Source organism: Sarcophilus harrisii, chromosome 2 (genome assembly GCF_902635505.1).
Source record: "Sarcophilus harrisii chromosome 2, mSarHar1.11, whole genome shotgun sequence".
Taxonomy (NCBI): Eukaryota; Metazoa; Chordata; class Mammalia; order Dasyuromorphia; family Dasyuridae; genus Sarcophilus; species Sarcophilus harrisii.
In genome coordinates, this window is record NC_045427.1 from 107,186,978 (window position 1) to 107,213,343 (window position 26,366).

The 26,366-nt window shown below is 34.8% G+C and overlaps 1 long non-coding RNA gene across 3 annotated transcripts; it reads left to right on the forward strand.

Moving 5' to 3' along the window:
• The first annotated feature begins 42 nt into the window (after nt 1-42).
• LOC116421381 lies at nt 43-26,098 on the forward strand. 3 transcript variants are annotated; one of them, XR_004231728.1, is made up of 4 exons: nt 43-134; nt 4,257-4,335; nt 7,140-7,205; nt 25,896-26,098. It is a non-coding gene; the product is annotated as an uncharacterized LOC116421381 (long non-coding RNA). The 3 variants fall into 3 exon arrangements; XR_004231726.1 differs by lacking the exon at nt 25,896-26,098 and adding an exon at nt 7,521-9,952; XR_004231727.1 differs by lacking the exons at nt 43-134; nt 25,896-26,098 and adding exons at nt 276-397; nt 7,521-9,952.
• The last annotated feature ends 268 nt before the right edge of the window (nt 26,099-26,366 follow it).

The following is a 26,366-nucleotide window of genomic DNA, read 5'->3' on the forward strand; positions in this document are numbered from 1 at the left end:
CTGGCAGCAGCTGGACCTGAAGAGGAGCTAGATCCACAGTTGGGAGAGCTGCTGTGTTCTGGCTTGGTAGTGGACTGATCTGTCCAGTGGAGATGCTGTGCCATAGGAAGAGTCAGCCTAGTTGAATAAATGAAGTAAGTTTTCCAGCACTGAAGTCACAACCCACAGCAAAAGGTCTTCATGATGAAAATATCAAAATTACTGTTGCATCTAATTTCTTCTGTGTTGATTCCTTCAGTGCAGTTGATTTATACTATATGGATTTTTATAACTGAATTTTCATCATGTCCTTGACTTGAGCTCAGGAACTCAGCTTTCCTTCTGAGTTAAGTTAAAACTGTAATTAATGGGGAAAATTGTTACCTACCATGCCTTCAGCTTCTGGAAAAATACCAAGGTATCTATCTGGTGTTATCTTTAAGTCCTAAAGCTATTTCTAAGAGATAGATTGTCCCTGAATTGTCCTCGAACCATTAAAGAAAGCCATATATCTCTAATGTACCTTTCTTTCTAGGCACCAGTGAGTCTGCTAACTCAGGTCCACTAACAAGTTCTACAAAATGGTAATGGATGGCATAAATCAAACAGCATTCCTCTGTGTCAGAAAGAGATGGTTACTAATACCACGTGGGTACTTCTTGATGTAACCAATCATGTCACCTCTTCCAGATGTTGTCTCCTTTATAACCAATTATATTGTCTTCCCCACCTACCCAACTCTGTGCTCCCCCAAACTATATTAAGATTGGTGAGCTCTACCTCAGAGTCTTTGGTCATTGAGAGAAAAGATATTGATTCAATTTATTGGTTACAGTTAGCCTTTAATAAATTGATAACGTGCAGACCATTGTCTCTCAATTTACCTTAATTTTCTCTCTTTTTGGCAGGCAGTTGGGAGGAGAAGCAATTGAGGTTAAGTGACCTGTCCAGGGTCATACAGCTAGGAAGTATTAAGTGTCTGAGGCCATATTTGAACTCAGGTCCTCCTGACTCCAGGGCTAGTACTCTATCTACTGTGGCATCTAGCTGTCTCTAATTTACCTTAATTTTCAAACACAGAAATGAAGTCCATCTTAAAAAAGAATGCTATCAAGGTCCTGTAATTTTGAAATTGTAAATCGCATTGGCTATGTGCGTTTTAAACCTGTGTTTTACTATCATTATATTATAAGTTTATGTCTATTCCCTTTGGATTTTATATATATTTATGTGGGAATATATGTGTATATATCTATATACATACATATATATGTATATATATATGTCATGTGGTAGTTATGAGGAAATGCTTTCTTATTATTTGTTTATGCTATGCTATTTGCCTTTGCTAATAACTTAATCTACTGTCTGGCTGCTAAAGAGAAGCACACTAATAGGGACTCATGAATTATAGTATTAAGAGAATAACCATCCATAGGGTTGTCCTTAAAACTCTGTCATTCCTCTAGAGACTCAAAATGTAAGCATCAGTATAACTGAGGGAATGAACCCAGAGGGGGTAACACTCACACATACACACACACACACACACACACACACACACACACACCCCCCCATACCTGAAGTCATTAGATTTTATTGCTGCTGGTTCTAGAATTAGATATTGTCTGAAATTATTGGCCCTCTTTATTATTCTTCTATCCTTGCTATAGTTTTTCTCATTTTAATACACTTCATTTCATAATGCCTCACAGATTTAACATTTAAGAAAACAAAAGACAAATTGAAGACTTATGCAACCCTGAACTAACCAAATCTATCAACACCATTTTTCCAATAGCAGGTACTTACATTACATTTCCATGCCACATTTTGGAAATTCTCACAATATTTCAAATTTTTTCATTTATATTATAATTGTTTTGGTGCTCAATGATCTTGGATATTAACTATTGTAATAGTTTTGAGGAGACAGGAATCATGCCCATATAAGATTGTGAACTTAATCAACAAATGTTGTGGGAGTTCTGACTGTTCCATCAATCAATTATTCACCATCTCTCTTCCTCTCCTTGAGCTTCCCTATTTCCTGAGACACAAGAATATTGAAATTGGACCAATTAATAACTTAAAATGGCCTTTAAGTGTTCCCTAAGAAAGGAAGAGTCAACTGATGGGGCAAACTACATAGCTATCCTAATTTAAGAAATTGCCACAACCATCTCAGTCTTTAGCAATCACCACCCTGCTCAATTAGCAGTCTCAATATTGAGGCAAGACCTTATACCAGCAAAAAGATTTTGAATTACTGAAGGATCAGGTGGGAGTTAGTATTTTTTAGCAATAGTGTTTTTTTTTAATTAGGGCATGAACATTTTTAAAAGATATAATAATATCCACACAATACATTACAGTATTTTGTAAACATAATTTTTATATGCACTAGGAAACCAACTCTTGTGACTCACTTTATTGCAATATTCACTTTATTGTGGTAGTCTGGAACCAAACCTACAATATCTCCAAGGTATGCTTATACTTATTACTCTGTGGTATCTAGCTTGCCAGATATATGGGAAAAATTTTCTCCCTCCTCTTTCATTTTCAGTTGAAATCCTCATGATCAAATCCACAAGAGCTTAAAGCATTTAGATCCACATAAGATTTCCTAAAGGCATTCATTTCTTTTTTTACTATCATTGTCACTTCAGCAAAATTTATTTAATGGTGTTCATTTTCTTTTTTTTCTATTTACTACTCAGTAAGTCAACAGGAGCAGGCACCAGGAAAAGCCTCCAGGAACCTTTCCCCTGCTCTAGCCTTCCTGTAGTTACCAAGATCCCAATGGACTCCTGAGGACTTAGCAGAAACTAGCTGCTAATGACCCTTTTGGTTCACTGGCCAGCCCTCATTATTTTCAGTTCCCATTAAGCCTCTTTCTAGCTATATGTTGTCTCTCCAGTTAATAGCTCCCCACTAGAATAACCTTTTATACTCTGTTTCTTGGGTACAGCAACCCCTTCTGAATACTTATTGATTGGGGTATGACATCACTAGAGTGTGCAGAGATTTCATAGTAAGGTGGTAGACCACTGTGCATTATCATCCACCCTGTAATTGTTCCCTAAGATCCTTTAGGTCTTATCATCTGCTCTGGAACTAGATTCTATAAATCACTGGGAAAAGAGTTTTTATTATTGATCAAGAGAAATCAAATTATGTTTAATATTTAACTGTTAAATAAAATTCATTTTTTAAACTGACATTCTCCAGGTTATGATTGTGATTTATGGAAGACCACAATGTCTTGTATGAGTCACTCAGCATCCCTGGACTTCAGTTTTCTCATGCATAAAGTGATTGTGTTTCAGTTTTTTTCTAGCTTAGATCTATGATCCTATGATTTTTACTTTATGTTGGACTTTGTTGTTGTTGTTGTTGTTGTTGTTTTTTTTACCATTTCACTACTGAGTCTTTTCATCGGACCTGCAGCTGAACCCCTTTATATGTATTGTCTCTCCTAATTAGATTGTGAGCACCTTGAGAGTAAGAACTTATCTTTCTTTCCTATTTTTATCTTCAGTACTAAGCATAGTACTTGGCACATAGTAAGTGTTTAATAAATGCCTTCCCATTCCATTCCACATTCAGACATTGCCATCTGTTCAGACTAGTGAAAGTCAAATTGAGCATGTTGGAAAACCTTGTGGTGTGTACCCTCATCTACATACATATGCTCAAACATTAATGTTTCCTAGAAACATTATGCTGAGACTCTCAAGAAAATCAAACTTGAATTAATACTGTTTCACATAAAGATAATATTCCAGCTGATGGGTCATAGATTTAGAATCCGAAGACATAGAGATCATCTTATCCAATTTTTCTCATTTTACAGATAAAGAAAATGAGACCCAGAGAAGTCATATAGCTAGTTAGTGGCAGAGACAGCCTAAGTCCCTTGATTCCTAATCTAGCATCCTTTTGACTATATTCCTTTCACACCCCTACAGAAATAGGGCCTAGGCTTGCCAAAAGTTAGAGAAATACCTTTCATCAAATTCTAAAGAAAGCTTGATCTGAACTGATTAGAAATTACTCCAAAAAAGTTTCTTCTCCAGTCCATTAGTGAATGTTCATAACAATGTATGGCTCCCAAAATATATCACACATGATTTTACATATTGTTATGTCACACATTGCTTAGCATATATGCATATTGCATATTGTATATGCATATTGTAACTTATTTGCAAATGTTTGAATATTGAGTAGATGATTGATACTTGATATCATATGATCTTGTATCATTTTAGGATTGTTCCATACCTGAAAATGGAGTTAACATCTCTATGATGGTGGTGTGTGTGTTTCAAGAGGAATCAAAAGTCATTGGTAGGTTCTTCCTTTTTTGATTTAATTCAATCATTTTTATGGAATGATTAATATAAAAACTCTAAGCAACAGCAGAAAAATGAACATGAGATTAAGACTCATTCAGTAGTCATATCAACTGTGATAAACCACAAATCAGATCAGTAAAATTAATAATAACTTGAGAAGCACCCTGACAGACTGAATAAATAAGGTGGCCATAGAGTAGAAAAGATTTGAATTTGAGTCCTATTTCTGACCTAACATATCCTGGTAATATGATCCTTAGCAAATCACTTAACTTCTCAGTTTACTAGGCATTTCTCAGAGACTATAAGTGCGCAGATTTGTATTTGTAGAGGGAAATGTATTGTGAGAAGTAACTCTCTCTACTGATAAAATTACAGATCCAGAATAAGCAACAAATGATATTTTTATACTATTGTAAAGTTTTTAAAATGATTTCTTCACAAAAATCTTGTGAGGTCAGCAAAGCAAGGATAATTGTAGCCATTTTAAAGATGAATAAGCTAAGTTCTGAACTTGTTTGTAAGTATGCAGTCAGTGTATTTGTCTGAAGTAGGATTTGAACATTCAGGAGACCAAGGAGAAAAAGTCTGATCTCTCTTCCAAATGACAGCCCTTCAATTATTTGAAAATAGCTATTATGTCCCACAGAATCACAGTGTTTCAGAATTATAAGGGATCACTAACTATGTATGTATGAGAAAAAGAATTCATTCTATAATATGCCTGACAAATTGCCTGGCTTTTTCTTAAGCTCCTTCTATGAGGAAAAAAATTCTTTTTTGCTTTTGAACAGTAATTGTTAGGAAGGGCAGCTATATAGTAGATAGAGCACTGGGTCAAATCTAACCACAGATAGTTAGAAATGAGGTTACTCATGTATGACATTATTGATAAAGTCATACAGAGTCCTACTGATCATTGTTTCCTTTTCTAAATGTTCATACCCAATATTGTTTCCTTTTTTTTTTTTTTTAAGTGGGGCAATATTTGCTCCTTCCAGTCCTACAAAACATTTCTAATTTTCCAAGATTTTTCAATGGTAATGAATTTTTCCAGTAATCAATTATTGGATCTTTCTGTATGCTGGAATATAGTTTATCTAGGTCTGAACAATTAAATTCACTTTTTAAAATAGCTGTAAGTCAATATGTATACTGTTTTTCTTTTCTGGTTATATCATTGCAGATCATTTTCTGTGTCTTTTTCTTGCATTCTTTTTGTTGTTGTTGTTGTTGTTGTTGTTGTTGTTGTTGTTTTTTGCTGAGGCAATTGGGGTTAAGTAGTGACTTGCCTAGTGTCACACAGCTAGGAAGTGTTAAGTGTCTGAGATTAGATTTGAACTCAGTTCCTCCTGACTTCAGGACTGGTGCTTTATCCAGTGTGTCACCTAGCTGCTTCTTTTTTTTGCATTCTTAATATTGTCATTTTCTGGTGTAATAACATTACACTATAGTAATATGTTATTAAATCATGAACATAATATTTTGTTCCAGATGTTCTCAATTTACAAATAAATGAGTTAGAAATATTTTATGTAGATAGTCACTTGCTTGTTTATGATGCATTTAAGATAAAGTTACTGTAGTTGCAGCAGCTAGGTGGTGCAATGAATAGATTGCTAAGCTTTGAGTCAGGAAGACCTAAATTCAGATGCTTACAAGTTGTCTGACTTTAGGCAAGTCACTTAGCCCTTTCTTCCTCAGTTGCCTCACCTGTCAAATGAGCTGGAAAAGGAAATGACAAAACAATTTAGTATCTTTGCCAAGAAAACACCAAGTACAATTGGACATGACTGAATAAAAATGACTCTGGGCAGCTTTATGATGCTGAGAAAATCACTTTACCCTGTTTGCCTTATTTCCTCATAAGTAAAATGACCTGGAAAAGGAAATGGCAAACTATTCCAGTGTCTCTGCCAAGAAAACCCCAAATGGTTTTACCACTGAGCAACAATTGAATAGCAACAAACTGCTGAGCTGATCAAAGGGCATAATCAATTTTCTAATGCTCATTACCATTTTGCTCTCCCCAAATTTTATACAAATATATTGTCATATTAATAATGTAATAAAATGCTGAAGTCCTGATAGATCAACTCACATACACACACATAAATACACAGTGCATACACACATTTATATACACATATATGCATACATAACCACAAATGTATGTATGTATGTATATAACACATATATGTATATGTATATATATATATATATATGTGCTCATTTAATGGGATTTAGTATTTTATAGTTGTCTTGACTGGTATTTCTTTGCTTATTTGAGAATTTGAACTTCTGTTCTTGTTAATAATTTGTGTTTTCTTCTCCAAAAATTATTCTTTACTCTTTTCTCCTTTGGAGAATACTTGAAGAAATGCTATGCAACATTGTTAATAGTTGTCTTCATAACAAACACTATGATCTCCAAGCTACTTGGGATGACAAGCTTTCAAAACATACAGACTTAACAGAAAAAAATCATCTTCTTGTCATACTACAGAGTAGCTATAAGAGTAAAGAGCTTCCACCTCAGTACTTAAATTCAATTACTAAAAGCAGTCATTTTATTTCCCTGTGTAATAGTTCACAGTGCACTAAATATAAAAGAATAATACCTCTGTCATAGAACCATTTCTATCTGAACTCTACCAAAAGGAGAAGAAAGCAATAAAAACAACAATAATAATGATGTGACATCTATGTAGTGTTTGAAATTATGCAAAGCACTTTATATACATCATTTGATCCTTTCGATAATTCTCTGTGATAGATTATAATCTCATTTTACAGATGTGGAAACTGAAGTGGAGATAAATTGTTACTTGCCCTGGAACACAGAGCTAATGCTTGTCTGAGGTGAGACATGAAAAGGTCTTCTGGACACCAACTGAGTGCTTTGTCACACATTAATTAATGACAATGTGCAGGTAGATAAAGGTGTGAAATCCATATTAGAGCTGTATGCAGCAGATCAGACACATATGTTGCATAGAGTAACATAATACATGATACGTTCATTTGCAAAGAAACATCAGGTAAATGACAATCAGATGCATAGTCACATGCAATGTATCCTATTACATAATGAAAATATACTTAAAATACTTATGTATTTATTCATAAATATAAATATTTACATGTTGTTATGGTTGTTTTTCCTTTGTTCTCTAGGAGGACCAATGTTATCATGAGGGTGATATCCTTACTTGCACTTGAATTGGATTTAAATGAGGAAAAGCTGTGCAAAGTCAGTAGACTCATTTTCTCCTCTAGAGACACTGGATTGCAATGGCAAGACATAAATCAAGATGACTGGGTATAACTCAGGATTCAGTGGGAGATCTTGGCCTTTTTATAAAGTCTTTCCCAAATCCCAGTTTGTCCGAGGCAAGACCCATTCAGTGATTTAAGATAAATCATTGATTTACCTTAGTAAGGTAAGACCTGAGGCAAAAGATGGCCAGGTTTACCTTCACAAAAGAATCAGTCTTGGCGTGGAGGGGGGGAAGATCTCAGAGTTTCTGGCCAGAACAGAAACAGTTGTTATTTATACTCATGCCATCAAAACTCAAACAATGAGTAAGTGAAATTTTATTAAAACCCATTATATGGCTATATATGTAAAATCTTTTGCTATTAGTGCAAACAAACCTTAATTGTTGCTAAGTGTCTGGCCAACTTAGCACTTCAGCAGTAACTTGCTGATTGTTCTGCCCTTCAGTATCTTCAGAACCATTAATCTACAATTCTAAATTTAAATCCGTAGAAGGCTTGGACTGTGCAGGCCACCATTTTCACCACTCCTTCTCAGTTGGTCATATTGCCCACACCTGGGCCAAACATCAGAATGACCCAGTCACAACTGACATTTGTTCTGGTGCCTGCTATCACCATAACCTGTACCCTTGCTATACTAACTCTCCACAGTGCTCTATGTTACTTCTGTGGACTTTTAAAAACTTGCCAGCCCTGGGAATCACCTCACCTGGATAACATTGTCATTCTGTGGGCACACCTGCAACCTTCTTTGTGGTTCAATGAATTTTAAGGCTCAGTTCCAAGCTGTGGGAAGATGGAGTCCAGGGTTATAACCCCAATATTGTAAATAGTTTTTAAAGCCAACATTCCATCTGAGCTCATCCTTGTGTGTGAATGGATTGATTTACAATGATTGGCAGCCACCATTCAGATATTTTAACAAAGCAGATAGAATCTTGTATATATGGCATCAACTCAAGACAAAGTTTAACATTAAATGAAAAGAAACTGCTACCTGACTATGAAAATGAATTAAATCAGAATTAGTTTTTATTCTCCTGCTACAAGGTCTTATTCACTTTGGATGAATAAGCAAGTTACTATTTTTAATACTGTGCCAATCTGCCCCAAATCTCTCAAGGGTGATAAATTTGGGAAGGCATGAAAGAGAGGGCGAACAACAAAGGAGAACAGTTTGTATCCATGGGCATGCTATTTTTGGACCAGACATCTGAGTCATTCTCACACTAATTTAGATAGTTCTAAGGCTCTTATGACTATGGATCTCAAGACTTCCTACAAACAGCAGCGATAATAAATATTGCTTTCCACCTGAGACATTCAAAGATTATCACATATATTTAATCTTAGTTTCCCCTGAAATACATAGCAGATAAGTAGTCTTATTTTTATAGATTGAGCAGAAACTAGAGGGTCTATATGATTCATCCTCCATACATTTGGAATTGTGGAAGTAAGGTTTTAAGAACAAAGCATTAATGAAATTTCTGGAATCTAGCACTCTGGATTCTGAAATAGTACTACAGAAAACTAGGTACCATTTTAAAATTTTTTCAAAATGTGATCCAGTTTATAAACATGATTATATTCTATTTAAAGAATAAATGAAAGACTTACGGAAAGAGTACATAGAGGATAATTATTATATGTTTACCTAGCAATTTACCTTTTTGAAAGTTATTCATTATTTCATCTGATTCTCCTGATAACCCTGTGTCAGCAAGGAGAAATGGTATTATTGCCATGTTACAGATGAGGAAACTGAGGTTAAGGGAGGATAAATAATTTATCAAAGGTTACAGGACAGTGATAGAGCCAGATCTGATTCTTGTTCTAATGTTTTTCCCACTACACAAATATCTCTTGTAATCTTCAAATACCTATTGATGGTATGACAGGGTGGGCCCGGACAAGCCTACAGTATGTTGTGCATAAGACATGAATTTATCTAACCAAGACTTCATTTTTCAGGAGATTGGTACCTGAAATGTTAGATGATTGCATCATAAGCATAGGCCAGTAGAGCCAGGAAGAAGGAATGGCAGAAAGAGAAATGAGATTGAAAAAACACATGGAAGGCTTGCCTACAAAAAAAAAGGGGAACAAAGGACCATGTAGACAATTTTCTGGAACTGAGAATAAAGGAACGGAGAGATAACTATCTTCTATAGTTAATATAAAAGCTTGTTGGCTGCTGAGAAAAGCAGAGAGAGGCACAATATGGTGGAATTGTCCCCTCACTCCATCTGGCCACCCAAAAGAGACTTTCCTTGCTTCTGTGCATGAATCTTTCCCCACTAGTTACTAATAGAGAACATTGATTCCCTAAGTATATATGAGGAACATTTCCTCTTTCTTTACTGATACTTTTAATCCTTTATAGATTTTCTTAAATAATTAAAATAAAATTAAAAATTTTAATTTTAAAATAAATTTTAAAAATTTTCATGGAATAGAGTAAAGTGAGTCTACTTATTATCCACATTATTCCTGCTATTAAATCATTAACCCACAGGAATTCCAGTGAGTTGTAAATGAACTAAAATAAACTAGCTAGTATAGTATTTTAGTGTTTTTCAAAGTGCTTTATAATATTATCTCATTTTATTCTCACAATAACCCCAGGAAGGGGGTGCTCTTATTAATCCTATTTTACAGTTGACAATAGAATTCAGGTCTTTCTAACTCCAAATCCAGATCCAGAATCTACCTCCCAGTCATCTTAAATAGAGTTAATTAGCTTAAATCATGGCAGTGGTCTTTTGATGAGTTACCACTGTCTTTGTAACCCCAGAATTCTGTGGCTGTAGCACAAGTTAATCCAATTGCTTCTGTTATTCTTACAATCGAATCCAACTGTACCAAATGAATTGCTTCTTCACTCATTAACTGCAATCATCTAGTTTATCTAAAACAGCAACATCACTCAAGCCACAGTACCTCATGATACTTTAGTATAACCGAATGTAATAATAATGGTAAAGTGGTATTTCACTTATATTTTCCAAATCAACTTATATAACTAGTGTCTTTTATAGGTTAATGGCAAATTAAATAGCTGCTGTTCACATTTCTTCTTTCAATCAAAAATATCACAGAAGGAATGTTATGCTGCCTACATTTGCTGAACTACAAATATATTAATTTAGGTTCTCTGAATTCTGGAAGATTTTTGTGTATAAAAGCATTAGAATGGCTAGCATTTATATAGTACTCTAAGGTTTGCAAAACTTTACACATATAATCTCACTTAATCTTCATAACAACTTTGTGAGATAGATACTATTGTTATTCCCATTTTTACAAATGATGAACCTGAGTACAAGAGGTAAAATGACCTTCCTGGAACGAATGAAAACTGTTTGAGATAGTATTTGAATTTAGGTCTTCCTGATGTCAAGCTTGGTAATTCTACTCACTATACATTGGCAAATTTTTTTTGTTCATGAAGTCCATACATAATATTGCAGTTGTAGAAAAGGTTAAGTACCCTTAGCTGCCATTCAATGCCTTATCCTAATAATGTACAGACTATAGGACAGGCTTAATTTGATCTTGTAAAAAGTATGAAAGACACACTCAAATTCCTAATCAACACAACAATCCTTTTCTCTGTATTGGAGTTCTGACTGCCCACAGAAACTTGTATAATTCTCCAGAATTCTAGTTCTCTCTTAAACTTTAAGCCTCTCCTTTCCAGGTGTCCATACTGTTCTTCAGATTTACAGGACAGCCTTTAATTTAGAGGGAGCTAAGTAGCACAATAGACAAAGTACAAAAGTAACTTGGAGACATAACAAGAATTATGATCTGTCTCAGGACGCTGGAGAGCAGAAGAATGTCAAACAGAAGAGATATATTATTTATCATAAGAATACCGGAGTTCAAATTTAAGTGTGGAATCCTGGGCAAGTCATTTAACCTCTGTCTGTTTCAGTTTCCTCAACTATAAAGTGGGAATAATAATCACATCTATCTCCAAGGGTATTGTATAGATCAAATAAGATAATATTTGTAAAGCACTTAACATAATGTCTGACCCACATTAGGTGCTCAATAAATAATTTGTTTCCTTCTCCTCTCTCCTTAAAGTTCTCCTGAAAGGGATAAAATCTTAGGGTTAATTTAACTAATGCTATTTCCGAAGCCTCCATGATCATGTAAACATGTAACTACCTTACAGGATCAGAACAAGAATTTTGGTTGGAAAAATACCTATTCATACTCTTTTAAAAAAAATGTTCTTTTCTATGCTTATACATTTCTTTATGACTCATGTTGGAAGAGAAAAATCAGAACAAAAAGGAAAAATCACGAGAGAAAAAAAATCAGAAAAAAAAGTGAATATAACATGTGTTGATTTACATTCAGTCTCCATAGTTCTTTTTCTGGATGTAGATGGTATTTATTGGGATTGTCTTGGATCACTGAACTGCTGAGAAGAACCAAGTCTTTCACAGGTGATCATCTCACAAACTTGCTGTTTCTATGTAGGAAGTATTCCTGGTTCTGCTTGTTTCATTCAGCATCAATCCATATAAATCTTTCTAGACCTTTCTAAAATCAGCTTGGTCATTTTTTATAAAACAATAATATTTCATTATTTTCATATAGTAAACTTATTCAGCCATTCCCCAAATGATGGACATCTACTCATTTTCCAATTCTTTGCCATCACAAAAAGAGCTGCTACAAACATTTTTGCACATTGGGTCCTTTTCCCTCTTTTATGATTTCCTTGGGATACAGACCCAGTAGTGGAACTTCTGGGAAAAAGGGCATGCACAATTTTATAGTCCTTTGGGTATAGTTCCAAATTGCTCTCCAGAATGGTTAGATTATTTCATAACTCAACCAAAAATGCATCAATGTCTCAGTTTTCCCATTTCCCCTCCAACATTTATCATTATCTTTTCCTGTCATCTTAGCCAATCTGACAGGTCTTATTATCATGGCAATTAAATGCTCCTTAAATGGACCTGGAGTCAGGAAGACTTATTTTCTTGAGTTCAAATCTGACTTCAGACACTAACTAGCTATGTGACCCTGGATAAATCACTTACCCCTGTTTGCCTCAATTTCCTCATCTCTTAATTGAGCTGAAGAAGGACCTAGCAAAACCCCTACGGAATTTTTGCCAAGAAAACCCCAAATAGGGTCACAAAGAGTTGAATATAACTGAAATGACTGAACAACAACAAAAATCAAAACAAAACGGGGAACTTTAGAGTGAAAAGCAAGGGAAAAAAAGTAACCTGGATATATAATAAGAATCATGATCTGTCTCAGGAGGTTGAAGAGTGGAAGAATGTCAAACAGAAGAGATGGAAGAAGCATTGTAGAATATTTGGAGCTAAGAAATACATCTGAGGCTTTTCATGAAAATGAGGATGCTCTGAGGAAAAGCTGCTCCAAAGTGGCTCCAAAGTTAATATCAGATGAGATATCTTCTCCTACAGCTCAGAAAAGGAAGAATTGTAATGTTTGATGACTTCCTGCTGAAAGATACTGAGATAGCTATTTATGAACACGATAACAACAATACAAAAGTCTGTTGTTTTCCTGAGGCATGAATCCAACATTATAGAGATCTTTCCAAGACTTGCCAAAATGAATGACTACTACCACTTTCTGGTGATTTGCTTGGGTACAGATAATACTGCCAAAAAAAAAAAATCTATAAAGAATTGCCAAAGATTATAAAATCTTAGGCAAGAAACTGCAGGCCTTAGAGAAACAGGTGGTGTTTTCATCATACCAACCAAGGAAAGGAAAGGCATACAAAAGAAAAAAGCAGATTTTGGAAGTGAAAAGCTGGTTAAAAATATGGTATCTAAGAATGGGAATTTGCCATAGCTTAAAATGTGGTGATGATAAGCTCCTGGGCAGAGGATGAATGCAACATGGGTGAAACAAGGATTGGTAAAAGTTTGCTTTTTGAAGTCTTGAATATTTAATCAAAAGAACTTTGAAATTAAAAGAAAGTGCAATGGAGAAAACTTCCAAATATCATAGTGTCATAAGACAAATAACAGTTAATATGTTCAAAAGTTTACAAGAAACAAATTAAAATTAAAATGTCTGTTGACATATGCATAGAGTATGGGCAAAAAAGTAGAGAATAAAACAGCCTAGAGACCCCAAGGCAAAAGTGACCTCAAAGATATCACTGGGATGGGGTGGAATGACATGTTTTATTGGAATATGATTCTGGATGGGTTTCAAAAGAAATAAGACTTAAAAGGTGGGGAAGACTGGTTATGAAGGTATGCTTTTATGAGGAAATTCAGGAGGAGAAGTTCATTGGTGGAGATAATTTTGGAAGCAGAAAAAGAAAAAAAAATTGTTAGCAGAGTTTTCTAGACCACCTAGACAAGAAGAGGAAATGAGTGAGAAGACCAATAAACAGATCATAAACATGGCATGGAAGAATGAATTAGGGGTCTTCTGTAATATAGGAAGAATAATGGGAACTTAATTATCCATACATCATCTAGACTTTTCTCTGCCTCTCTGTCTGTTTTTCTTTCTCCCCTTTTCTCTCCCCCTCCTACTACTTTCTTTCCAAAATAGAGAAACTAATGCTTTCTTGACTTGCCTTTATGGTAATTTAATCTTTCAAAAGGTATAGGAACTAAGAAAAGGCAATTTTATTCTAAATCTGATTTTTGACAGCTAGAAAAAGTTGGTTGATGGGACAGAAATAAAGAGAACATTGAGAAAAGTGGCCATCTGATCTTCCAATATATGACAGAAGAGAGAAAAGCTAAGCAGAGTTTGATAGGTACCTTAAATGTGAGGAGAGCAGGTTTCATAGGGTTCAGAGTAAGAATAGGTAGGATCTCAGGGATTAAAATTCTACTGGGGAGTGAAGTAAGCAAAAGAGGAATAGAAAGCTCTTGAGAATGACATAAAGAGAAAGAATTCAGATGAGAAAGAAACAGGGAAATTGTCTGAAGGACTGATGGAGAGATACAGAGAATTCACCAACCAATTTAGATTTTTTTTAAAGATCTGTAGGAAACAAAGAATAAATAAAAAAGCATAGTTGTGTACATAATTAAGGACTGCCCAAACCCAGGATGAACTGAAAACTAAGGACAGCAATCAAAGGAGTGTTATTTTTTTAGTTGCATTGGGGGAAAAGTGGAATCAAAGAAGAAATTGGATTACTCCATAGAGTATGGTTGTATGAATGCATGTTCAGCACGTATATTGTCAGAATGATGTTTGACAATAGAGAAAAGTCTTGCTTTTATTTTTCTCTACCAAAAGGGATGCTCTTTGAACTTCAAAGTGCAGAAATAAGGGATAAAAATAAAATAAAATGAAAATGGCGTTAAGATTTTAGATTTAGAGCTGAAAGTGACCTTAAAAGTCATTGAGTCAAGCATCTGTATTTTACAGTTGAGGAGCTTGGGGTCCAGAGAGGTGGATTAGCTGTCAGACAATACTTGAAATTAACATTTCTGACTGTCCACTAACTATATTATCTTTTCTCTCAACAATACATAGATAGTAAGAGAGTACAATCCTCAATTGATCATAACAAATTCAAGTCACTAGGCCCAGATGGCTCACATCTGTATGAATAGATAGAATGGTGGGTGTGATTATTTAGTAACTCTTGATGATAATTGAGAGATTGTGGGAAGAGGAAGATAAATTATTGAACTGGGGAAAGGCAAATGTCCCAAATTTCACAAATTGTAAGAAAATAAAATGTGTAAATTCTGAGTTGGTAACTCTGACTTTGATTTCTGGTCAAATTCTAGAATTTTATTATTAAAGATATTGTTTTAGTGAACATCTGGAAAAAGACCTAGTGCCATAATAGATTAAGATTTCTTTTTTTTTTTTTTTTTTTTTGATAGGATTACTAACTTAGTAGCTAAGAAAAATTCTGTGTAAGGACAGTTTATCAATTGAGGAAAGTTTAATCAAGTCTGTCATACTGTTCCTATGGAAAAGATAAAAAAAAATATAGGCTAGATGATAGAATAATGAAATGGATTTGGAATTTGTTGATTAATCAGACTAATAGAGAAGTACTTAATGACTTGAAGGTAAGGTGGAAGGAAGTCATAGTGATCGGTACCTGGATTTCAATATAATGTCTCGGACTCAGTCTTGCTCTGGATCCTGAGAACCTAAAGCCTTTCAAGGACCATATATTGGCCCCTCTGATCCCATCCTGGAATATTATTTTGTCTTTCTTGCCCCTTTCGCTGACTGCTTGAGTTTCTCCCTCATTTTGAAGAGGGCCCCAGACCAGCCTACCTTCATTCCCTTCCTGGTCTTTTTCTTACTTTCTGAACCTCAACACCATGCCTTTCAGAATCCTTTCCCTACTCCAGTTATAACTTCTTTTATTCTTCTTCTTATTTTATTTTATTTTATTTATTTATCTTTTTATTTACAAAACTATGCATGGGTAATTTTTTCAACATTGACTCTTGCAAAACCTAAAGTTCCAAATTTTTCCCTCCTTCCCCTCACCCCCTCCCCTAGATGGCAGGTAGTCCAATACATGTTAAATATGCACTTATAACTTCTTTTTATGTGTTGTCTAGTTCCATTAGAATTTAAGCTCCTTGTCTTTTTTTGTTTTTGTTTTTTTTGCTCATATCTGTAGCTCTAACTCTTAACACTGTGCCTTGCACATAGTAAGAGCATTAAAAAATATTTGTTAACTGCCCCTACTCAGTTTTGTGCTGTAGAATATTCTTAATAATGGCCTGTATGAAAGCATAGATAATATTATCACATTTGAATATGTCACAAAATTGGGAGAGATAATTAGCATATTATATGACAGTCAAGATCGCAAGATAGTTTGTTTTATATAAAGATAGACTATTGAATCAGATCAAATAAAATAGAAATGAATAGTGATAAACATATCACTAATTGATACTAATATTAAATTCACAAATACAAGATAGAGAAAGCACCATTGAACATCAGTTTCTTAGGAAAAAAATCAACATAAATCAACAATGTGATATGAGGCCAAAAAACTGTTCCTATCATTCTCTTACTGCTATTTGTAAGTCCAAGGATTCCATGGGGGCTATATATATGTTCAGGGATATAAGTCTTTTCTCTATGTTCCTTTCTAATAGCTACTCTTTGTTCTCTATATCTCTTCTTTTAAAGACCAAGGCTAAGGATACAGCAAGAAGTGATAAAGTAGGTTTAAAAGTACTGTCAAAATTCATGATTAAAATGATGCTCAGAATAAAGGGAGTTTATAACTTGTCAAAGAGTTAATCTACAAAGAAATTCCACACCTAATTAAAGAGCAGTCTTCAAGGTCCAATAAAATTTTACCTCTTGAACCTTGTATGTAGATGAGCAATGCTTAGAGGTATTCTACATTGCTTAAGATTTAAACAAGTAGCTAATGTTTGAAGAAGAGAAAAACAATAAAATCATGAATTAATTTATTACTTTTTACTCCTTGGTCATAAATAATTATACTTGAGATTTGCTGCCCTTGTTCTGAAATGTAAGATGAAGCACAGCAGACAAGACTATGAGACATTCAGAATCTCATTTGGTATGGCTGAAAGAACTCTCTTCTACTATAGTGATATAGGTAATTATTGGCTCTGTGGAATTCTAGTGGGGATGGTCATATTTGGGGAAATTGTAAAGGCTTTCTTCTAGGGATAGAAGATAGGTATCCTTATCAAATTATTTAGTGCCATTCTGTAGCTACAGAGTAAGATGTAATAAAAATGAAAGGTCTTTACTTCAGCCAAGATAATATGGTCCTTCGACATCTTGGGTTCATTGTACAAGTTTTCTATAACTCTCTATGACATCTATTTGATGCAATTAGGTAGGGCTTGAATGGGTGCTATGTGTATGTGTTTACCTGAAAAAAATACCTAAAGCAGGGGTAGCTAGGTGGGGCAGTGGATAGAACACCAGCCCTGAAATTAGGAGAACCTGAGTTCAAATCTACCCTTAGACACTTAATATTTCCTAGCTGAGTGACCCTGGGCAAATCACTTAACCCCAATTACCTCAGCAAAAAAAACAAACAAAAAAAAAAAAACTCTTTCTCTTTTCCTTTTCCCCTCCCCAATTCCTCCCTGCCTTTCCCCTTTCCTCTTTCCCCACCCTCTTTCTTTTCTCTCAGTTCATAAAGCAGTTAAATGGTGATGGATGTTTTAGAGACTTCTAATATTTCAGACATTTTCTCTCAAATTGATTCAACTCCCTCTACTTCAGTCTGAACTGGGGCATATCTACTCTCTTTTGTATAAACTTTTCCTCTTTCAGCCTCTGACTATGCTCTCTAAGACTTGGACAAAATCATTGTTTGTGTTCAAGTATTTTAGTGGCGGTTTCAAACATTGCAGATTAGCCTGAAAATAAAATATAGCCAAGATTGGATCCAGGTGTTTGAATCTCTTTCCCATCCCACCAATCTTCTTCACTAGTAACAAGAAGAAGTAAAATGGTTCAACAGGTAAATGGAAGGTGACACTCCACAGAAGAAGAAAGAAGAAAAGCACTGTGGACTTGATGCTGGTAGTCTTATTAACCATGATCTTGCTAGTTCATCTCACTCTGCTTTCTATTCTTAACTGTTCTTAAAATCCTGTTTTTGTTTGTTTGTTTATTTTCTTATCATGTCTCTTCTTTCCTGGTCATCACACCTCCCCTATTATATATCACCTGTACTTTCTGTGTAGAATCATCCAAGTCCCATTCCCTTTCCCTGACAGATTAGAGGAAGCATTAAGGACGTGGATCTCCTTTTCTTTTCCTCCTTTTCCTTCATGGATTTACTCCTTGGGGGGGGGGGGGGGGGGGAAGCTCCTTCCAAAGTAAAAAATCCCTGAATAATTGGGTTATCCTGGGTAATTTTTGTACTTCTGTGTACAGACAGTCCCTCAGCCCACCAAGTCTCCATGGTAACTTCCCTAGAGAGAAGTATTGCATTGATTTTTGTTTGTTTGTGTTCCCTAGGACAAGTGGCCACCAAAGTGCTCCTCAACTGACCTATTTAAAGTTGTAGAAAGGAGCAGTAGAGATATCAGAGCAGTTTAGATCTTCAGGATCTTCAGCCAGTAATAAGAAAGGTACAGGCTGCAAGCTATAGACCAGTAACCTCATTTTTCCCTGAGAGTGTCTGCTCCAACCTGCTTTGGCTTTTTTTATACTTCATATTAAGAATTAATGATTACAAAGAAGATGAGCCATATTACTTAAAAATCAGCAAATTATTTCCCTGAGAGTAAAAATTTAAATAGAGCCTTAACCGATGAAACTGCTATTTTATTTTTCCCTGCTATAGCCATGTTGTCTTATTCCTGCTCCAAAAAGAGCTAAAGGAATTTGAACTGGAGCAATTTGGGATGTAGACATCTGAGATAGTTAGAAAAGCACTGTGCTATGTCACAGAACCTAGCACAATTATGGGACCATATAAATGGTAGAACCTCAAAGAAACCTGTTTATAAAGAATCAAATATTCTATCATCATTCTTCTGTGTCCCCAAACATATTTCTGCATTTCTTTTGGAGTTATATCTTTCCCCTCTAATTTGTTTTGTGAATTAAAGGAGATATTTCTGTGAGAAAGGGATCATGTTTAAATGTGGAGTTAATTGAGAGGTCAAATGAAAAGTACTTAACAAGTACATTTAGATGTAAAAGGTGACATGATTAAAAAGGAAGGGAGGTGGGATGATCATATAGAGAAAGGAATATCAGATGGACAGCCCAACTACTGAAGCAATATCCTCTAAGATTTAGAAGGAGATGTTTAGCATGTTGAGTGGATCTCTCAAGGAGAATTTGAGAGAGGTGGACCAGCATGATAAGAAAGTCCAATGTGTTGACATCAGATATCCCTTGAAATACCAAAGTCATTTGTGACCAGCATGACCCTGAAATAAGAGAGAGAATATATCACTTTAAAGTGCTAGAGGATTTCTTTCAGCCAGCTACTGACCAATAGCATCCAGTGACCTGTGACACCTTGGTATGTTTTCAGCAGTGATTAGGTAATGTGTTCCAAGATCACTGAGTATTAGACAACAGTCATAGATGTTTGTTGTGCTTTTATGATGCAATGTAGAAAAATATTTTCTCATTATCGCTAACCAAGTCAAGTAGGAAGAATAATCATTGGTTGAGTTAGCCACACCCTTTTCCCTTTGATACTAAGCTCACTAGAAAATAGCAGCATCATATATAGCAAGGAATAAACAGTAACTAAAAACTCTTGCAACTTAAAGTTATAAAAAACAGAAACTTAAAAACAAAATGTTCATGGACATAAATGTCAGTAAAGTGGGGCGTTCAGTGCAGGGATTTTTGGCAAAAGATAGGACCACTTCCTATAGGAATCTGTTTAATTGACCATTTTTAAATGGTAAGAGCTTCTTATTATGACATTTTCATCAGAGGATTTAGAATTTAAACTTATATCACTGAATTTATGTTAAGATTTCTTATAATCTTCCATCCATTCATATTTTTTTTCTGAAAGCTCAATGACAGGAAGTGCATGCTACATTTGATCACTCCACTGATTAGCACAAGAAAAGAAAGCCCTTTGTTTTTGTAATTTGAATTTAAGCTACTCCAGAGATAGATAAAGAAATCTAATCACATAATGATATTTAAGTAATCAGTAGATATAAATGTAGCTCAGCTCCTTCTGGCCCCAACCTCCTGTTTCCCTTCTTGGAAGGAATTAAAGTCTGTCTTCCTTGGGGAAGGATGGGGTGAAAAGGTTAAAAATATCTATTCTTCTCTTCAGTCTGTATAATACCACTTCGATGCTACCTCTGGGTGGTTACTCACCTATTATCCTATATCTATAGGAGTATCCTTTTTTAACTAGCAAGGAACATCATGAGAATATTGAAATTCTCTTAGAAATGGATTCAAAGAAGTATGATTGCCCAGTGTTAGAAAAATGGAAAGATTGGTCTGTAAGAATACAAGTCCTTCCCCAATTGATAAATCGTCAAAAGTATATGATTAGGCATTTTTCTGGAAGAAATCAAAGCAATTTATGGTCATATAAAAATACTATAAAGTATTATTGATTAAAAAAAATGAAAAGTTAAAAAAAAAAACTTTGAAATAGCATTTTACATCTATCAGATTGGCTAAAAAAAAAAAGGAGGGATGCCAAATATTAGAGAAGATGTAGAAATATTGAGATACTAATTCATTGTTGGTAGAATTGTGAATTGATTCAACCATTTTTGCAAAGTAATCTGGAATTATGCCCAAAGAGTTATTATACTGGCTATACCCTTTGACCCAGCAATACCACTACTAGGTATATTTCCAAAGTTGATTAGGGAAAAAGCAAAAGTATAAAATATTTATATCAGCTCTCTTTGTGATAGGCATCCCTGCAATTTCCAATTTTTTACTATCAACTGGGGAATGGCTGAACAAGTTGTAGTATATGAATATAATGGAATACTATTGTGCAATAAGAAATAAACTTGATTTTAAAAAACATAGAAGAACTTGTATGAAATAATGAAGAACAAAAGCGCAAAACCAAGAAAACACTGTGTACAATAATAGCAACATTGTTTTTAAACATATATTTATATATGTATATGTTATTTCCCCTAACTACATGCTAAGATAATTTAAGTTTTCAAGTTTTGAGTTTCAAATTCTATCCCACTCACTCTCTCTTCCCTCTCCCCTATCCAGAGATGGTAAACAATCAGATATAAGTTATTCATCACATAAAACATTTCCATATTAATCATTTTGTACAAAAAAACTAGAATAAAATTTTAAAAATGAAAGAAAGTGAAAAATAGCATGTTTCATTCTGTGTTTAAACCATGACAGTTCTTTCTCTGGTGTCAGGCAGTATGCCTCATCATTAATCCTTTGGGATTATCTTAGATCATTGTATTGCTGAGAATAGCTAAGTTGTTCATAATTGTTCATTGCATAATGCTGTTGTTACTGTGTACAATGTTCAGGTTCTGTTCACTTTACTTCATATCAGTTTTTCCAGGTTCTACTGAAATCATCCCACTTGTCATTTCTTAAGCACAATAATATTTCATTACAATCATATACCACAACTTGTATAACTGATGGGCATCCCTATAACATTATTGTTTTGAGGACTACTTTGAGTGAGTAAGTCACTTTGACTTTATAAATTAACAATAAAAGACATATGAAGAAAGATGCTATCTGCATCCAGAGGAAGAACTGATATATATATATATATATATATATATATATATATACACATAAACACAATTTTACAATTATATACCTATTTGTATCTAATGGTATCCATTTCTAGGGTGGGAGGGGGAGAGAAGAAAAAAAGGAAAAAAGAAATTTACGTAATAACTTTATTATATATTTAAAAGAAATAGCAAGTGGTACATAACAGATTAGTATTTTCATGTGCAATCATTTTTTATTATACAATGTTATGGAAATGCTTGTTTTATTCCATAAATTAAAATTTTTTTTTTTATAAAAGCTCAGCAAGAAGACAACCATGTTCTAACTGCATGAGAAGGTTGTGAAATGTGCTGAGCTTAAAAACCATTACATTGAATTCCCAATCCCTATATTTATGCCCACCTGCATTTTTGATTTCCTTCACAAGCTAATTGTACAATATTTCAGAGTCTGATTCTTTTTGTACAGAAAAATAACAGTTTGGTCATGTATACTTATTGTGTATCTAATTTATATTTTAATATATTTAACATCTACTGGTCATCCTGCCATCTGGGGGAGGGGGTGGGGGGTAAGAGGTGAAAAATTGGAACAAGAGGTTTGGCAATTGTTAATGCTGTAAAGTTACCCATACATATAACCTGTAAATAAAAGGCTATTAAATTAAAAAAAAAATGTGCTGAGCTTCTCACAGAATCTACCTCAACAACTCCCTACTATTCTTGGGGAAATCTAGAAACATTTCTTTAACTATAATGGAAGACTTCAGAAGCCAGCTGAAAAATTGGTGATTGATGGCATCATGGAAATGTGTTGTAGCTTATGTTCATTATCTATAATGACTTTTTGGAAAAAGAATGGGAAGATAAAGGTGGGCACAGATTACCAAAAGAGCTAACATAAACCTACAGCATACCATGCCTGGATTATCTATAGAATAGTGCTTCTCAGTGTTTGATTTATTACATGAATATTATCCAATTCATATGGCAAAGGAACAAAAAGAAAGGATTGATTTCATTTGCTTTGCTTTATTTTATCAGTTTAAGTGCATGCCCTCAAGGTACCTTGGGGATGGATACCAGCTACTTTCCAACAGCTGATGGTTAAAGTGGTTGGAAACAGGAATTGGTTCAAAGTATTGAAGTAGTTATAACAAAGGTCTTTTTGTCTTTGCAAAGCCACTGGGAGAACATGAAGAGAGACTGATAAAATTATTGGATTGGTCTGAAGTTTTCAATCATGTCTGTCAATTACCATGGCTCCTCCTCTAATATCTTCTAGTTTTTGTCTAATAATAGTAATTGCCCTTACTTTGTCCCTTGATTTGTCAGGCAAAATGATCCCCATGTCACTATGTGGGTTACCTCTATAAAAGCAAGTTTTCTTTTCCAGACCAACAGGGACCTGTACCCTCTTTAATTTTTCCATCTTGCACTATCATATTTCTAGAAGGAAAGACAGGCTATTTATGTATCATATATAGTCATATATATATATAATAAACATACATATATATATATATATATATATATAGTTATATAGTTACAAAAGCAAGCCAAGCAAATCCAACACCATAAGGATTTGCTGGACAAAAGAGAACTTGCCCTTCAAATATTTTGCTGAAGAATTCAATATTTAAACTTATAAATTACTGAATTTTACTAAAGTCTTTTGTGAGATTAGGTTCACATTTTCTCTGATATCTCAGGAACAAAAAGCATAACTTCTAAAAGTGTTATACTTTGATATAGAGCAATATTACATAGGTACTATTAGGGTTTTTAAAAACCAGTATTTACAATGAGTAACATAATAGTACAGAAAACTTTCTGGGGCTTCAGATCTTACAATTACTCAATCTTCATTTCTTCATGTACTCAACCACTACTGAATCCAAAGTTCAAGAATTTCAGCCTTCCTAGGTTTACTTAATTTGTAAGGGCTGTAATTATACAGATTCTACATCTCTGCCAACCCTAAAAATAAAGAATTTAATTGCACTGGAGCACAGAAATAATAAGATATTTGACAGAAGATGGCAACATTAATTAGCATCAAGTATATCAGGGAAGGAGATTCATATCATCGTGGAGGGAGACTTCATGTCACCCAACAAGAGAAACAGTTTTGGCAAAAGAAATAATAAGAAAAACGAAAGAGGAAGGTTGAAGTAGTGTAGGTATGCAAGTGTGAGAGTGAAGAAAGAAGAAAAGAGGAAGAAAGGAAGTGTGCAAAAAAAAGGCATAAATAAGTCAAAACACATTTATTAAAGACTGTGTACTAAGTTTTGGGGATGAGGTAAAGATAGTTCTAATTCTCAAGAAACTCATGATCTAGTAAGGAAAACAAAGCAAGGAAATTGGAGAGAAAATCAGAGAGAAGGCACTAGTATTAAAGGGGATTGGAAAGGACTGGTCTCATGCAGAAGGAAGGATTTTAGCTGAGCACTGAAGGAAATCTAGGAAGCCAGGAAGTAGAAATGAAGAGGAAAAGCATTCTAAGCATGGGGTACAATCAGTGAAGATGCCTGGTGCCAGGAGATGGAGTATATTGTTCCAGGTATAGCAAGAAGTCCAGTGTCTTTGTAGGTGTGTGTGAGTGAAGCATAAGAAGGCAAGAAAAATCAGGAAGGAATCAGGTTATGAAGGGCTTTCAAAGCCCTTCTATTTGATTTTCTATTTGACCCTGGAGGTTATTGAGGAATGGGGTGGTATGATCAGATCTATACTTTTAAGAGGCTCACTTGGACAGTTGAGTAGAAGATGGACCAGAATGGGGAAAAACTTGAAGCAGAGAGATCAGTCAGGTTATTGTAATAATCCAAGTCATAAGATGATGAAAAAGGAAGAAAAGTGAGTTTTGCTGATTTTTTGGTTATTAGAAAGGACTCAACATTCTTCCCTATATTAGTATCAAACACAGGAAGTTAGTCAGAGGGGGCTTTTGACGTTAAGAATCGGGATACCTTTGGACTATGTTAACACTGTAAATAGCAGAGGTCAGCAATTACTTCAGCTAGCTTGGGGGTATTGCTGGCAAACAAAAGGATTAGGAGGAGGAGGAGAAAGGAGAAATAAAACAAAGGAAACAGGAAAAAGAAAAAGAAATGAACTGGGAAAACAGAAAAAGAAAGGAGGACCTATAGGTGGGAATCATAAGCACTTGATACCATCCATGAAGTTGTAGCATTGTGAGAAGGGGAGGAGGTCAGGAGGAGATAAAGGCTGGCGTCATGAACTGAACTTCAAACTCCACTGTCCCCACCCCCAGGCCCAGTCTTTGGAATGTTAGAAGGGCCTGAGAAAATCACTAAACACTCTTTTCTCAATGTTAACAAGCCTGTCCACTGACTAAATCACTGGCACAAATAGGAAGTCTCAAGCCTTCAGAGTATTAAGTAGGTGCATAGTACTATTATGTGGTAAATATTGTTTAAATTATATTTATGTAACCGAAATTTTCAAACCACTGTTCTATCTCCTTTGAGCTTCATTTCAGGCCCTTCCTGTCAAGTAAGAATATCTGATAGCTTTATGCCCATTTTATAGACGGGAAACTGAGGAACATGAATTGCCCAGACAAGCTGGGTGATGTAGTAATTAGAGTATTAAACTTTTAGTTGAGAGGACTTTAGGTTGAATCCTGACTTAAAGATTATGAGAAAATGAATTAACCTCCACCAGTCTGTTTCCTCATTGGCAAATTGAGGGTTCTGGAGTTTGGAGACAGGGCTGGATTTGGAGTCAGAGTACAACTCTGCTTCCTATTTACTATCTATGGGAGCTTGGTCAAGTCACGCAAACTCTCAACATCTCCAATTTCCGCATATTTCGGATGAGAGGGCTGGACTGAATGACCCCTAAGGTTTCTATGATCCTAAGACTCAATGTCTATTAAGTACCTTCTAATTCTAAATCTACAATCCTGTGAATTAGAGATAAGAAAGTAGCTTAATTTTCAAAAAGCCAAAAATGATTTTGCATTGTTGCTTCTGTGCAGTATCCCGCTGATCAGTGTATCTCTGCTCACTCATTGCATTTTCTATCATAGCATGCATTTTCACTTGGTGCTGAGTGATACATCTCCAGGGAGCATCACACTGTCTGAATCTCTGGATGCTTGGCTACTCTCTGCTGCCATCTACTGGTCCCCATCTCATCAACAGTATCTATCGGCTCTGTTGCCATCTATCTGGGTTTTCATTGTTTAGCTACTTGAGATTATCAGCCTGTTTATACAATTAAACCACTAAATCTGCCACAATGTAACCTGTGTCTGGTGTTCATTTGAAATCTGTGAACCGAGACAACTCTCTGACTTAAGGTTAGAAAATAGCCCTTCTTGGGGATCTTATGTTCTGAAAACCTATTTCCAGGATCTCTGCTTCCCAAAAATTATCCATAGGAGCATTGTAGAATCTAGAGAGATGAAGTGAATTTCTCTTTGAAAATTCACTCTTCTTCTCTACAAAATCGCTTTTTATGTATATATGTCAGCCAAAGCTTATAGATTTTTGAATTG